At 38.2% G+C, this 15263-nt stretch overlaps 1 protein-coding gene across 4 annotated transcripts in view; it reads left to right on the top strand.

The window, feature by feature from the left end:
- The window catches only part of HKDC1 (hexokinase domain containing 1), a 59878-nt gene that overhangs the window by 587 nt on the left and 44028 nt on the right, over positions 1–15263 (top strand). For 2 of the 4 annotated variants that reach the window (XM_007167769.2, XM_057531352.1), the window contains exons 1-2: positions 129–4377; positions 14858–15034. The gene's annotated coding sequence lies outside the window, so the exon portion shown is untranslated. Of the gene's footprint in view, positions 1–128; positions 4378–14857; positions 15035–15263 lie in introns of those variants that run through there. The other 2 variants (XM_057531354.1, XM_057531353.1) reach the window with 2 other exon arrangements.

Genomic DNA, 15263 nt, shown 5'->3' with positions numbered 1-15263 from the left:
TCTTCATATGCATTTACTGCCTGGTATGGTACTGTGGCTGTCTTTTACTGGTCTTTTTTTTTTTTTTTTTTTTTTTTGCTAAGAAAAATTAACTGTTAAGGATAACTAAACTGCTGTTTGTTTTGTGTCTTAGAGGATTTATTTAAAGATTTATTTAATGGCCATTGGTAGTATAGCACTAAGACAATGCACTATAAGGAACTCTGCATGGGAATAAAATCAGTTTGGTGAATTGTTTTGACCAGTTTCCTATACCTTTACTGAGGATGTCACAGGTAGAATTCTTTGACAGAGATTGCTGTCTGTTGTACCCATGTATCCGAGGCTGTTCTAGGTGCTGGAAATATGCAGTAAATGAGACAGATAATGTTCCTGCCCTTGTGGAGATTATATTTTGGTATGGTGACAGACAGGAATAAGATAAATAAATAATGTCAGCTCTGTGAGGGCAAATATTGTTGTCTCTGTAATTCACTGCCATATCTATGGTGCCTGGAATATAGTAGAAGCGCAAATGAATGTGAAATTAATAAATGTGATTTCAGAGATAAATGCTAGAAAGAAGTAGAATGAGGGAAGAGAGTGGTAGTGGTTGGTGGGCTATTTTACATAGAGTGAGTGGTCTTCCCGTGTCCAAAGGCCAGTCTGATGCATAGTGGCCTTTACTTGTCCAATAAAGTTTTAAACCTTGGTTAGAGATATAGCTAAAAGGAGCTTAAGGACATAGTCTTTGGAATTGGATAGATCTTGGTTTAGCTTCTCTCATCACTACCAGTTAGTTCAGTAATCTTACCCTCTCTATGGCTTGGTCTCCACATCTGAAAAAGATGGACAATAACACCTACTTAGAGTTGTTTGGGAGGTTAAATGTGATGAGATGCCATATAGCACAGGACTTGGTATACAGGAAGTGTTTTATAAATGAACCTGAAGTTTTGGGTTCATTCTGGGCTGTGAATTGAGCTCTTAGGTCATTCGAAGAACTAAACTAATTTCTTGAGCAACTGCTAAATCGAGGCTGACTTCAGACTAGGGATTAAACTGATTTGGTTGCAGTTGGGTCAAGGAATAGCCAAGTTTACAGTTAGTCATCTCTCTGACTTTTTCTTCAGTAGTTCAGAGTTCAGATGATATTTAATTGATAGCAGTCTTTATTCTTCTAACCTTTGCCTTCATAAAAATAAAGGCTGAACAGGCAGCACTGACTGTATATCTCCCTTACTTGTGGATAATCACTAGTGAAATGCCTGGAAGGGCATATTTCTTTTGATATTTTGTGTTTGAGCAACTTTAACTTCTAGGACTTGCTTTTCGCTGTGACTTACGTCATGGCAGACATAGTCTATTCTTGCCCAGATGGTCTCAAGAAATACCCATGAACTGAACTGGATAATGGGTTTGGTCTCGTATTTACGTGATGAGATACGTCACTTACAAGGGTTATTATTTTTTTTCATAAATTTATTTTATTTTTGGCTGCATCGGGTCTTCATTGCTGCTCACAGGCTTTCTCTAGTTGGCGGCGAAAGGGGGCTGCTCTTCGTTGCGGTGCGCGGGCTTCTCACTGCAGTGGCTTCTTTTGTTGCGGAGCACGGGCTTCAGTAGTTGTGGCACACGGGCTTAGTTGCTCCGCGGCATGTGGGACCTTCCTGGACCAGGGCTCGAACCCATGTCCCCTGCATTGGCAGGCGGATTCTTAACCACTGTGCCACCAGGGGAAGCCCTTAGAGGGTTATTAGTTCTCTCACTTTCTCCAGTTTGGAAGCTAGAATTGGTAAGTCAGAGAAGACACTTAGGCAAGACACTTGCAAGTTAAATGTTAGTGAAGCCTCAGATAAGAGGAGTGGGGGTGGGGTGCTGTCAGAGAAGGGCTGCTTGAACATTGAGCTACAGAGTGTTTATAAATACTAGTGATAGTTTACTTTTCACCTTCCCCGTCTTTGTGGGGGAGGGAGAGCTCTGTGGTTAGGCAGAAGAAGAGATTAAAAGAAAGATAAAATCAGGTGAAACAAAAAGGGAAAATATAATTGGAGTGGCCCTGAATAACTCTCTGCAGTGTGTTTAAAATTGTCACTGTGAAATCAGGTCTTCCTTCTCTGCTGCAAGTTTGACATGTCACTTATCTTTCTTTGTGGGCTTATGGGGCAAGCTAAGTTCAAGGTATACATTTCACTAAGGTCATGTTTTCAATCTTTCCAAAACTTCTTTTTTTTCTTGCAGTTTTCTAACAGGTTTTGAAATACTTGCCTGAAAACCCTCCTTGGACTATTGTGGATTCAGCTGAAAATCAGCATTGGGTATGGACTGAGGCTTAGATGCCGACCTCAGTTCCATCAGTACAGATCTGGGTAATTTAGTAAAATGTGGTTAGTACATAAGTGGTTAACAATAATAACCAATGACTTGTAATGCTTTGTACATTGTTTATGGATGAGTGTGAGTATACAAAATGGAATTGGGTCTTTTGAAAAATGACTTATTGTGAATCACAAACAAAACTGTCATCACAAATCACCAAAAATTCTTACACCTCAGACCTGGGAGTCTGTAATTATGATGCGGTCATTCTTTGTGTGTCCAATTGAAAACAAACCTATGAGGATATAATGAAAAGTTGTGGTTTGATAAGAGAAGCAAATGGATAAATGAATTAGGCTGTTTCCCTCCTCTATTTTCAAAGGTTGTAAAATACATAAACTTGAACAGAGATAACAATGTTTATAAACATGCTTCTGAGCACTGTTATCTAAAAGTCTGTCACTCAACATAGTAGGACAATTCCAACAGAGATGATAAACAGTAGTTGTCTTAATGGGCAGAAAGATGCCGGAGAAGGGGAAAAAAGCTTTTGAAATAGGATTGGGTTTTGAAGACTGAATTTAAGAAGCTACTTTTGGCAAATTTGGGTTGAGGAGGCATTTTTGAAGTCCTTTAAAGCTATGCTCTTAGAATCTGCCCAGAGATTCAATATCATGTGCTCCTTAACCAGTCCAGGCCTTTGAAAAGCCCTTGGTGCTTATAGAGGCTTGGGAAAGGCTTGTAACCTCAGTGACTACTTTGTTGTTGTTGTTTTTTTAACATCTTTATTGGAGTATAATTGCTTTAGAACGGTGTGTTAGTTTCTGCTTTATAACAAAGTGAATCAGTTATACATATACCAATATCCCCATATCTCTTCCCTCTTGCATCTCCCTCCTTCCCACCCACCCTCCCTATCCCACCCCTCTAGGTGGTCACAAAGCACCGAACTGATCTCCCTGTGCTATGCGGCTGCTTCCCACTAGCTATCTATTTTACATTTGGTAGTGTATATATGTCCATGCCACTCTCTCACTTCGTCCCAGCTTACCCTTCCCCCTCCCCGTGTCCTCAAGTCCATTCTCTGGTAGGTCGGTGTCTCTATTCCCGTCAGTGACTACTTTGAACTGCTATTTGACACACCTGTAAAGTACAGTGAAATTGATAATTCCCTGCTGGGAGATCGTTTTTTTTCAAGTGCTTGTAATTAGGTCGAGATCATATATATTTTTTAAAGTTCCTTAAGTAATTTGTAATGTTCACAAATTGACTTATTCTTTCCTCTTAACAGCTGCATTTTCATTTTCTTAGCATGTTTATCACTCATTGTTATTCTTTAAAAACTGATAAATAGTTGTTGACCACATGTATTTAAAAGTAGTATAGAATATAAATTCAAAACAAAGCTCACTTGGAAATAAGAACTTTCCCCTAAGCCACACTTCTGCACATTAACTTACCTCTAACTATATACATAAGCCAAGTAAGTGTAAGCCGTGTTTTAAAAATTAATTTTTGTCAAAGGAATATATACATAGCTTTAAAAACCAGAAACAAGCATTTTCAACTCTATTATCTATTTCTTCTAATATTTCCGTCATTGACTCTGCATAATATACATCTATTGTCTCTTGAGTCATCATTTTAAAGCATTAGCTACTGATTTCCTGTTATAGTAGGTGAGGATTTAGCTTTCTTAAATCACTCCTTTCATAAAAAAAAAAATCACTCCTTTCTTAAATCATTCCTTTTCTCCACTTCTCTTTTGATATAGCTATTATTCCTTTTTGTGGTTGTTAAATCAGTATTTTAAAATTATACTCATGACTTTTCTGCTACTTTCTAGGCAATTTCTCCAACTTTATCTTCTAACCTATTGAAAATTTAATTTTCTCTATGTTAGTTTTCATTTCTTGGAGCTCATTATTTGATAGTTCCTTTTTTCATTTTGAAAATAAGAGGAGTAACAAACCGTGTAATGTCTACATCTGAGAAGAGATTCAAATACACATTTGAAAAGAAAGAGAGTTACAGAATTCAGAAGAATAAAGGGGAGTATGGCAAAGTGGGAGAAAGAAGGTAAGACTTTTGTTGCTTATTATGAGAATGTTGGCATTCTTTTTTTTTTTTAATTGAAGTATAGTTGATTTACAATGTTGTGTTAGTTTCAGGTGTACAGCAAAGTGATTCAGTTATGTATATATATGTGTGTGTGCCTGTGTATATTCTTTTTCAGATTCATTTCCCTTATAGGTTATTCTAAAATATCGAGTATAGTTCCTTATGCTATACAGTAGGTCCTTGTTGGTTATCTATTTTGTATATAGTAGTGTGTATATGTTAATCCCAAACTCCTAATTTATCCCTCCCCCCCTCCTTTCCCCTTTGGTAACCATAAGTTTGTTTTCTATGTCTATGGGTCTATTTCTGTTTTGTACTTAAGTGCATTTGTAACATTTTTTTTTAGATTCTACATATAAGCGATATCATATGATTTGTCTTTCTCTGGCTTACTTCACTTAGTATGATAATCTCTAGGTCAATCCATGTTGCTGCAAATGGCATTATTTCATTCTTTTTTATGGTTGAGTAATATTCCATTGTATGTATTTACCACATCTTCTTCATCCATTCATCTGTCAGTGGACACTTAGGTTGCTTCCATGTTTTGACTGTTGTAAACAGTGCTACAATGAACATTGGGGTGCATGTATCTTTTCAAATTATAGTTTTCTCCAGATATATGCCCTGGAGTGGGATCCCTGGATCATATGGTAATTCTGTTTATAGTTTTTTAAGGAACCTCCATACTGTTCTCCATAGTGGCTGTACCAATTTACATTCCTACCAACAGTGTAGGAGGGTTCCTTTGAGAATATTGACATTCTAACAGCTGGCAGTCCTGAGTTCTCAGAAAGTAGATACTTTCAGCGCTGGCCTTTTCTTGGAGGCTTTCAGCCACTAGAAGAGTCTACCTTGAGATGATAGAAGAAAAACCTCCCATGTTTTAGTCTCCTAAGTTCTGCACAGTGATTTAATTTCGTCACCACCTGGTCCATGTACTGTGACTTTTTACTCAATTATATGTGCACATTCACATAGATGATTTCCAGCTGAATTATCAATTCTGACTCCTCTTATTTAATTTTTAGTAATATTAGAACTCATATATTTTCACATATTCTTTTAACTATAAATCTTGCCTTGATCTTAAAACTTTTTAGCTTCTCTTATTTTCCTCAGCTAATGCTCTTCTTCCCTTACCAACTTAATACATCATATTGTATTGTTACAGCAAAGTTTACAATGTGTGCCTGTGTGTATTATCCTTATTCATTTACAGACAATCCTAGTACAACTGTATGTATTTCTCAGAGGCCATTATCTTATTAGTAGAATTTAAACCACTCAAAGCTAATTAAGAGTGCTGTAAAATGTAACCAGAGAATATGAATGTTTAATACAATCAAAAAATATTGGAAAATGTGTTAGAGAATACACCTTTAAATTATTCCCAGAAGTTTTATTAGGACGTTCCCTATAGATTCATATAAGTTTTTTATCAGTTATGGCTCAAAGTTAAATTTCTCTTTTTGAGCTTAAAACTCTTGCTAGGAAAAAAGTACTGAATTTTTTTTTTAAGTGTCATATAGTTCCTCTCCCTCCCCCCTGCTCCCACCCTTGTTTTTAGTTATCCTCTTGTTCTTGTCTCATGGATACAATCAATATCTTATTTCCCTAAGGATATTATAGTTTTTGTTTTAAGTTTTTTTCTGTTTCCTACATATTTTTTTTTTCTTGTTTGGTTTTTGCTTTTACCATCATTGGAAACTTTTCTTTAGTGTCTAGTAGTCTTAGGCTATGTTCATATTTAAAAGTAAGGAATTATGGGACTTCCCTGGTGGTCCAGTGGTTAAGACTCCATGCTTCCACTGCAGGGGGCACGGGTTCAATCCCTGGTTGGGGAACTAAGATCCCACATGCCTTGCAGTGTGGTCAAAAAAAAAAAAAAAGTGAGGAATTAAGCTAATAGGAAGCTCTGTTTACATGGGTAAGGCTTTTGGGTTTTGATGTAGGTTGATTGGATCATAAGCTGGCTTTTTTTTTAATTGAGAAATAATTGACATATAACAGTGTAATTTTAAGGTATGCAGTGTGTTTATATATTGTAATATGATTACTTCAGGAGCATTAGCTAATACCTTTATCATGTCACGTATTTGTCATTTCTTTCTATGTTAACAGTCGGTAAGATTTAGTCTCTTAGTAACTTTAAAGTTGATAATACAGTATTATTGACTATAATCACTATATTGTACCTTAGATCTCCAGGACTTATTTATTTACTAGTTACAAGTTTGTACCTTTAGTATCGCCCCAATTCCCCCATCCCCAGCCCTTGGTAACCGCATTCTACTCTCTGTTTTTACAAGTTCAGTTTTCTTAGATTCCACATATAAGTGAGATCATACAGTATTTGTCCTTCTCTGACTTACCTCACTTAGCATAATGCCTTTAAAGTCCATCTATGTTGTTCTAAATGGCAGGATTTCCTTCTTTCTCATGGCTAAATAATATTCCATTGTATATATATATATACACCACATCTTCTTTATCCATTCAGCTGTTGACAGACACTTAGGTTGTTTCCATATCTTGGCTATTGTGAATAAAGATGCAGTAAACATGGGTATGCAGATATTGCTTTGAGATACTGATTTCAATTCCTTCGGATGTATACCCAGGAGTGGGATTGTTGGATCATATGGTACTTCAATTTTTAATTTTTTGAGGAACTGCCATATTGTTTTCCGTAATGGTCATCTCAATTTACAATCCCACCAACTGTGCACAAGGGTCTCCTTTTCTCCATATCCTCACCCATGTTGTTATCTCTTGTCTTCTTGATAAAAGCCATCCTAACAGGTGTGAAGTGAAATCTCACTGTGGTTTTGATTTGCATATCCCTGATGATTAGTGATATTGACCATCTTTTCATATATTTGTTGGCCATTTATATGTCTTCTTTGGACAAATGTCTATTCAGGTCCTTTGCCCATTTTTAATTGGATTATTTTCTTTTTTTGCTGTTGAGTTGTATGAGTTCTTCATATATTTTAGATATTAGACCTTTATCAGATATATGGTTTGTGAATTCTCCCGTTCTGTAGATTGTCTATTCAATTTATTGATGGTTTCCTTTGCTATGCAGAAGCTCTTTAGTTTAATGTCGTCCCACTTGTTTATTTTAGTTTTTGTTTCCTGCGTTTTGGTGACTTATCTAGGAAATCACTGCCTGGACCAGTGTCAAGGATCTTTTCCCCTATGTTTTCTTCTGGGAGTTTTATGGCTTCAGGTCTTACATTTGAATCTTTGATTGATTTTGAGTTAATTTTTGTGAATGGTGTAGGGTAAGTTTCATTCTTTTGCATGTGGATATCTAGTTTTCCTAGCACCATTTATTGAAGAAACTGTCCTTTCCCCATTGTGTATTCTTGGCACCCTTGTCAAAAATTAGCTGACTATATATATGGGGGTTTATGTTTGGACTCTCTATTCTGTTCCACTGCTATGTGCCTGTTTTTATGCCAGTACCATACTGTTGGGTTTTTTAAAATAAATTTATTTTATTTATTTATTTTTGGCTGCAATGGGTCTTCGTTGCTGTGCGTGGGCTTTCTCTAGTTGTGGCGAGTGGGGGCTACTCTTCGTTGTGGTGCGTGGACTTCTCGTTGCGGTGGCTTCTCTTGTCGCGGAGCACGGGCTCTAGGCACGTGGGCTTCAGTAGTTGTGGCACGCGGGCTCAGTAGTTGTGGCTTGCGGTCTCTAGAGCACAGGCTCACTAGTTGTGGCACATGGGCTTAGTTGCTCTGCAGCATGTGGGATCTTCCTGGACCAGGGCTCGAACCCATGTGCCTTGCATTGGCAGGCAGATTCTTAACCACTGTGCCATCAGGGAAACCCCTACCATACTGTTGTGATTGTTTGCTTTGTAATACTGCTTGAAAGCAGGTATTGTAATGCCTCCAGCTTTGTTTTTCTTTCTCATGATTGCTTTGGCTAAATGGGGTATAAGCTGACTTTTTTAGTGTATGCCCCAAATATCAGCATCTGTAGGGTTTTTTGAACATAAACTTAAAAAAATTTTAGAGTAGTTTTATGTTTGCAAAGATAATACAAAAGAGTTCTCATATACCCCACACCCAGTTCCCCCTATTGTTAACATCTTACATTAGTGTGATACATTTGTTATAATTAATGAACCAAGACTGATACATTATTATTAACTAAAGTCCACAGATCATTTAGACTTCCTTAGTTTTTAACCTAATGTCCTTTTTCTGTTCCAGAGTCCTATCCAGGATACTTCATTACATTTAGTTGTCACGTCTCCTTGGACTCTTTTTGACTGTGACAGTTTCTCAGGCTTTCCTTGCTTTTGATGGCTTTGACAGCTTTGAGGAGGACTAGTCATGTATTCTACAGAATGTCCCTCAATTGGGATTTGTCTGATGTTTTTCTTAGGATTAGACTGGAGTTACGGGTTTTTGAGAGGAAGACCACAGGTAAAGTGCTATTCTTATCACACCATGTCAAAGGTACATACTATCAACATGACCTCCCTGTTGATGTTAACCTTGATCATCTGGCTGAGGTAGTGTTTATCAGGTTTCTCCACTGTAAAGTACTCTCCCCAGCCCCTCCCCACCGCCTTTCCATGCCGTATGCTTTGGAAAGAAGTCACTGTGCACAGCCCACATTTCAGGAGTGAGGGGTGTGTGCTCCACCTCCTTGGAGGTGGGGGGAGGTATCTACATAAATTATTTGGAGTTATTCTGCGTGGGAAATTTGTCTTTTCTCCCATATTTATTTATTCATTCAATTTATTTATATTAGTATGGCTTGATGGGTATTTATTTTATACTTTGGGTTATAATCCAATAATACTTCATCTTGTTGCTCAAATTGTTCTAGCTTTGGTTATTGCAAGCTCTTTCAGTTGGTCTTGTGTCCCTTTGATATATCCTCATCATTTGTTTTTGTTGTTGTTACTGTGTTTTGTTTTTCTAGCATTCTTATTTTTTTTGGCACTACAAGATGCCCAAGACTCATCTTGTATATACTCTGCCTAGTTCTAGAATCAGACATTTCTCCAAGGAGCCCTGGTTCTTTTTTTTTTTGCCGGGGGGGGGGGGGGGTGGTTGGTGAATGACACTAGAAACCAAGATCTGAGTGCTAGGTATTCTTGTTGCTGCTGGGTATCATTGCTTCCAGGGTCTCTCAGCTCACAGAGCAAGGAAATATATATGAGTATACCAACTTATGTACATATACATATCTACAAGTATTTATGTATATATATATATCGTATGTGTGTGTATATATACAATATATCTATCCATCTGTATTTACATTAAGCTAATCATGAGTTTATACTGATGGCCTCAACTCTAATCCAGAACCTGGATCATTCTAGCCTTCTCTACTCGCTTGTCTGTGGTCTCCCACTCTAGCAGTGAGAAAACTACCTCCCGCCATCCACCCTCCATTTACTTGATTGTCTAATTCCAGTATACATTCGGCCCTCTGTATCTGCAGACTTGAAAGCTGCGCATACACAGGGCCAACTATATTCATTGTACTACACTTTTTTACATAAGGGACTTGAGCATATGCGGATTTGGGTATCTGCAGGGGTTCCAGGAACCAATCCCCCACAGATACTGAGAGATGACTGTACACTTACAGTGATTTCAGAATTATTAAGCCATGCTCTTGGGAAAAACAGCTTTATCACCCAGAGTACTCACTCATTTCCAGAGTTACTCAGGTCAGCATCTTTTCTTCCCATCCCCTTCAGTGAGGCTATTTCATACATTTGTAATACTGTTATATTGTCATTCCCATTGCATCCATGATATCCTGAATATTTTCTTAAATTCACATACATTAAATTCATTCTTTGTGCTATAAAGTTGTATGGGTTTTGACAAATGTATTGTCATATATTCACTGTTACAGCATCATACAGAATAGTTTCACTGCCCTAAAAACTTCTCGGTGCTTCACTTACTCAGCCCTCCTTTCCAAACCCCTGGCAACCACTGATCTGTTTACTGTCCCTATTGTTTTGCCTTTTCCTTATCTGAGGCCATATAGTTTTACCAGAGGAAAAACTGGATCCCCCAACTCCTCCCAATGAGGGAAGAAAGGGGTGTATACAGATAGATGTTTGCTGGTGAAAATTGGACAGAAAAAAGTGGTTTGGGGTCTCACTGTTGAATTTGAGGGTTTCATTTGATGGCCCTGTTTTCTGTCTTGTGCTTCACTACCACTTGGGTGCCTGATGGTCCCAAGTCCAGGGGCTGTTGGGTTCACTCTCTCCAAAGAATAAACACCTGTTCTCCTCTAGGGGTGGGGGTGGAGTGGTCACTCATTGCTCTAGGCAGAGGGCACACCTGGGGCCTAATTGCTTTTTTATATTCACTTTTAGCCAATCTCTTTTTTTTTCAGCCTCTTGCTTTTCTGAAGTATCAAGGCCTTCGATTCCTGAGCATTTCTAGAGTTACAGATGTCATTGCTCGTTTCTTGGTGCAGTCACTCTCTGCAGGCACTGAGGTGTCAGTGTTTCCTCTGCTAAGCTGTTACTTCTCTGTCAGCTTTCTGTCTTCCAAAATTATGTTAAGCTCTCTTGTCCTTGTGGGTTTATGCCGCACTTACGTATTTTGCAAATACAGCTCTTAATGTACAGTTGTGATAAAAAATAATTGCGGTTAATTTCTTTCTTTTTTTCCCCCCTTTTTTAAAAATCAAATTTATTTAGGTATTATTTACATACATAATAATATGCACACATTTTTTAAATTATTAAAGATTAATTAATTAATTGATTTTTATTGAACTGTAGTTAACATACATGCTCATTTCTTCATGAGCATTCCCTGACTGCTCTTGGGTCAGGAATAAACCTATAAAAAACTATCAGTAGTATTCTTTTGAAACTTGCTGAAGTTAACATTTCTGCTTCATTTGTGGTTGCTCCCATGGCAACACCATAGTAACTGTAACTGCTGGCAGGGTTTGAAAGTTTCTACTTTGACTTTCTTTTATGGCAGTTTGCTCTTTCACACACTCTCTTATTCTTTTGCAGCATGTGGAATACCAGCAGGGCAGACTGTTTTATATTATGGACAACTTAACTTTGGACATATCAATAAAAAAATAGGGGACAGAATTCAAGATCTATTTTCTTTAGTAACAGGAATAAAATATTTATAAATTCCTAATTGTTTCTATAATTCCAATAAATGGAACTGGTACCTTCTGATGGTTTACAGTTATGGTTTTTTTTAAATTTTATTCAAGTTTATTTATTTGCTTATTATTGAGGTATAGTTGATGCACAATATTATATAAATTTCAGGTGTACAACCTAGTGATTCACAATTTTTAAAGGTTATATTCAACTTGTAGTTTTTATAAAATATTGGCTACATTCCCTGTGTTGTACAGTATATCCTTGTAGCTCATTTATTTCATACATAGTAGTCTGTACCTTTTACTCCCCCACCCCTGTCTTGCCCCTCCTCCCTTCCCTCTCCCCACTGGTAACCACTGGTTTATTCTCTATATCTGCGAGTCTGTTTCTTTTTTGTTATATTCACTAATTTATTTTTCAGATTCCATATATAAGTAATATATGTTTTATGTTTTACTGAATGTACTGAAAGGGCTGCATGCATTTTTTTTTTATCCTAAGGGATTAAATGGGATGAGATGAAATAGCAATTTTAAGAAGGGGTACTGAGCTAGGTGAAGGCTTAGATTAAAGAGATGCTTTTAGTGTGCCCACTATGGGATGCATGGCTTCTCTTATGTGATCTCATTTACTTTTATTCTGCAAATGACCACAAGGGAGCTATGAACCCTTTACAGATACGAACTTGGAGCCTTTGTCTTCAGTCAGGGCAGAGCCAAAGTGGGAAGTCAGGGCCTGTGCACTTTCCACTGGGCCAGTTTCCCTAGCTTAGGTCCTGTATTTCCCCCGTGCTTTGCTTCCAGGTTAATGAGAGCCAGTGTAGCACAGTGGGTAAGCATGGACTCTGAAGCCACGCTGCCTGCATTCAAATATCTATTCTACCATATACCACTTGGGATCTTTGCCTCAGTTTCTCTATCTGTAAAATGGAGAGAATGATAGTTGTGTTGGGAATTAATATTGTAAAACACCTAGTAAACATTATATCAATACAAGTGTTTACTAAATAATAGGTAAATTGTGTTGCACTTCTTGTCCTCCTACTGTGCTCAGTACTTAAAGGAAAGCAGATATTGTCTTTAGGTCTTCCCATAAGGGCCCAGCTCTGTGGAAACAGAAATATGTATAGATGTGAGAGAGTTCCTTCTTACATGGAAGGTTTGGGCCAGACAGGTAATACGTTTTAACTAAAATGTCACTTAGCGCTAACCCTCAAATGGTGTTCTTAAGCAAAATCTAAGTGCTTATAAGACTTGTATATCGCTGAATAGCTACGTAGAGCTTTAATAAGGGTGAAAAATTCCAATGGTTGAACTGAAATAATCAGATGAGGAATGGTAAAATAATTAATTATTTTGTTTTTCTAAAGTGAGGGGGCTGAGCTAGATGACTTCAAATACATGTGATCTTTATAATCATTAAGCTTCTTGGTTTAATCAGCTAGCTCAGACCTGGAATGTAGATGCTAATGTGCTTAGATTAAAAAATGGAATGATGTAATAGCTGAAAATCCTCTGGTGTCATTTGCCTAATTAAAATCCCCAAAGCTGCCTATCTGACACATAAAAGCAACCACTAGATTGCAGAGATCTTTGGTTATAGCTTTGTGTCCTTTTGTCCATGAGCCATTGTAACCCCTTATCCCTATGTTGAATAAGTCAGTGACCTTGGTGCTGTACTGCACCTCAGAGGTTACTTTTTAAATGAGGGAATTAAGACAATACTGTTATCACCTGTAGGCAGGTGACCTGCCCAGGATGTTATCCTCATCCAGTGCAGACTCAGGGACAGCACATTTGTTTCAGAATACCAGTTCCACATGGGGAATTGAATAGTGTCAACAACTAAAGATTAGCCTTTGCTTGTTTGTAGAAACGACAAAGTAAAGGAGCTAGAAGAGTTCATAGTCTGAGGGGTAAACACACTGAAAAGGATAGTGTTTCTCATTCTGGGAGACGGTTTTATATCAGTCTGAGAAAAGCATCTGAGTAATTTTAATCAAACACCCTGGGCTTAGGCTAGACTTCCAATGGCTTATCCACCTGATGGATGGATAAAGAGCACTGATTGGAGAATCAGTGGCTTCTGAAGAGGCAGCTGTTGAAGGTTCTGGCCAGGCAATTGTCTGGCAATTGTCTTGATTAATGAGATTATGCAGTTGCAAAGCAAACAAAGCTAAGGCTGCTAAATTGACCAGGAAAACTCATTTTTTCCCCTTTGTATTGTAGAGCAGGTGCCTATAGGAGCAGAGAAACACTGGGGTGCCCAGCTGACCTCCATTAACATCAGATCAGTTGCTAATTTTAGTAAACATTTGATTAGTATTTGGGATGTTATGGTCAGGAATTTCTTCATTTGCCATTTTCCCCCACTGGGAAGATCGTGTTGAAGTGATATCTCTGTGTTTAGTTTTCCAAGTACTATTGACCCTTGAACAACTCAGAGGTTAGGGACGCTGAACCTTCCACACAGTCAAAAATTTACTTATAATTAATAGCTGGCCCCTTGTACAAGTGGTCCCCCCGTATCTGTGATTCCACATCACACAGGCGGATTCAACCAACCCTGCATCATGTAGTACTGTATATTTACTATTGAAAAGAATCCTTATGTAAGTGGACCCATGCAGTTCAAACCTGTGTCGTTCAAGGGTTAACTGTGGTTGGAATTCTTTTTTTTTTTTTTTTTTTTTTTTTTAAAGGAATTCCTTTATTTTTATTTTTTATTTATTTACTTATTTATTTTTGGCTGCGCTGGGTCTTCGTTTCTGTGCGAGGGTTTTCTCCAGTTGCGGCAAGCGGGGGCCACTCTTCATCGCGGTGCGCGGGCCTCTCATTATCGCGGCCTCTCTTGTTGCGGAGCACAGGCTCCAGACGCGCAGGCTCAGCAGTTGTGGTTCACGGGCCCAGTTGCTCCGCGGCATGTGGGATCTTCCCACACCAGGGCCCGAACCCGTGTCCCCTGCATTGGCAGGCAGATTCTCAACCACTGCGCCATGAGGGAAGTCCCTGTGGTTGGAATTCTTGACGATAACCCGACAGAATGCTGCTGCTAGTAGTAGCTATTAACTGAGTATTGCATGGAAAAGGAAGAAAGGCAATATTATGTATTGTTTAAGAGCTGGGCACTGAAATGAAACTCCTGGGTTTCATTCCTCACTGTACTATTTACAGGCTTTGTGATTTTGAGCAAACTAACCTTTCTGGGCCTCAATTTTCTCATTTATAAAATGGAAATAGTAAGTGCTCCATCCATGTTAGCTGCTGTTGTTAACAGCATTGTTGTTGTTGATTTCATCAGCTGACCAATGACTGCGGGAAGAGTGCAAGGTCTGTTGTACCCATACATTGACCCCTTTCTGGGTCCTTCTCACATCAAGTATGATGGAGGGAGATAAGTGAGTGAACCAAATATCCTGGTGGTCTGAGACATTTCCCGTCTGTGACTTCAGTTTTTCTCTCCAGCAGCAGCTTCCCAGTGAGTACGGGTGACTTCATTCTTTCTCATGGATAATTTTTTTCTGGTTCATTAGCTGGGATATCAAGGTTTTCTGGCTTACCATTGTGAATAGATAAACCGTTATTGATTTTTTTCCATTACCAAGGGCTGTAAGCCAAGAGATTTGATTGGTCACAAATGAAGGAATTTGCCCCAACATTCTTGAAACCTCTCTGACCAGGGCAATACTTAGTCTTAATTAAGATAG

The sequence above is a fragment of the Balaenoptera acutorostrata genome, chromosome 16 (genome assembly GCF_949987535.1).
Source record: "Balaenoptera acutorostrata chromosome 16, mBalAcu1.1, whole genome shotgun sequence".
Lineage (NCBI taxonomy): Eukaryota > Metazoa > Chordata > Mammalia > Artiodactyla > Balaenopteridae > Balaenoptera > Balaenoptera acutorostrata.
Note: the sequence above shows the minus strand (reverse complement) of the source record. Positions and strands in the feature narration are given on the sequence as shown.